The sequence below is a fragment of the Octopus sinensis genome, unplaced genomic scaffold (assembly GCF_006345805.1).
Source record: "Octopus sinensis unplaced genomic scaffold, ASM634580v1 Contig17420, whole genome shotgun sequence".
NCBI lineage: Eukaryota > Metazoa > Mollusca > Cephalopoda > Octopoda > Octopodidae > Octopus > Octopus sinensis.
Genome location: NW_021835048.1, coordinates 42,501 through 44,446, shown reverse-complemented (window position 1 = coordinate 44,446; position 1,946 = coordinate 42,501).

Genomic DNA, 1,946 nt, shown 5'->3' with positions numbered 1-1,946 from the left:
CCTGTCTTCGTCTTTTGTTTTTTTTCGTAAACTTCCCTACATCCATGTGTAGCTAACTGACGTTTCCGAGAGAATGCTTTCCCACAGGCATCACAGGGATACTGCTTGTCCTTTGTATGGATACGTTTGTGAGCCGTTAAGGTACTTCTTTGTGTAAAAGACTTACCACAGATATCACAGTGAAATGGTTTCTCTCCTGTATGAATACGTCTGTGGTTAGACAAATCCCCACTCCGAGAGAATAATTTACCACAGATATCACAGTCATATGGCTTTTCTCCTGTATGAATGTGTTTGTGGATAGTCAAGACACTGTTTCGTGAGAATGATTTACCGCATATATCACAGGTATATACCTTCTCACCTGTATGAATATAACTGTGAACAGTTAAATTACTTCTTAAAGAGAATGATTTACCACAGACATTACAATGGTATGGCTTCTCACCTGTATGAACATACCTGTGGCTATTTAAGCTAACGACATGGGAGAATAATTTACCACAGATATCACAGCGATATGGCTTCTCACCTGTATGAGTTCGTTTGTGAGTGGTTAAGTTACCTGTAAGGGAGAATGATTTGCCACAGATATCACAGTGATATGGTTTCTCACCTGTATGAATACGTTTATGGATCGTTAAGTCACTGCTTCCGGCAAACGATTTTCCACAGATATTACACTGATATGGTTTCTCACCTGTATGAATGCGTTTGTGAATGGTTAGGTTACCTTTCTGGGTAAAGGACTTTTTACAGATATCGCAGGGGTACATAGTTTTTCCATTATTTTTCAGCAGCTTTTTAGGACAATGAAACCTTTCGGGGTGTGCCCTGAATCCAACCTGGTCCTCACGTAAGTCATTTTCCATTTCTTCTTCTTCTTCCACTTCTTCTTCTTCCTCTTCTTCTTCTTCCAATTCTTCTTCTTCTTCTTCCACCTCAACACAAGTTTTGCTTTTTGTTTTTATATTTCATCCCCAACAAATATGCTTTGTATGTAAAAAATTCTTCAATGTTTCTGACTTCCAAAATTCTGAAAAGAAAAAAAAAAACCAGTATAAGATATAGAAGTTCTGCATTTGTAGTTTTAATATATTTCTGGGCAGAATTATGTTTTACACATGACATGTACCGTAAATCCTCAAGTATAATCCACATTTTTTCCCCAAAATTTAAAGGTCAAAATCCCTAGTGCGTACTATATATGAGGTTAAAAATGAAAATTATTTTCTAAGCAATGTCCGAGTCTCTATTTTGCAGTCATGCAATGTTTATTCAGACGCATTTTGTGATGTCGGGCACGAAAATACCTTAAGCTAAGCCTGAAAGCAATGAAGTCATAAAAGAATAATCCATAACTTGCAATAAGCAACATTTATTAAAATAAAAGCATTCAGAACACAGAATAACATGTAACAAAAATAATTTGCAAACATATTTACATTCCCATATAACAGTTAAGAACATCACCATTATCGTATTACGCATGTGCGAAAGTGTTTGTTTGACTAGGTGCTGCTGGCTTAATTATGCACGACTCAAGTTAGAGAAGGGGTGTGTATTATACACAAGGTCTAGGTTTTTCAGAGGTACAAGCCCCTAAAAATCCCCTGAATATTATACTCAAGGGCGGACTATATTCGAGGATTTATGGTAACCTTTCATAACTTTTTTTCAATATTTGGAATTTTCTGGAAATTCTTGTGAATTTGTTTGCCTGTGCTGGTGCCACATAAAAAGCACTCGGCCCACACTGCAGGATAATTGGTGTTAGGAAGGCCATCCAGCCATAAAAGCCGCGCCAAAAAAGACACAGAAGTCTGATGCAGTCCTCTGCCTGGCCGGCTCCTGTCAAACCATCCACACCCATGTCAGCATGGAAGGCAGACATTAAATGATGATGGTGGTGATGATGATGATGACATGGGAATTCATATGACAAT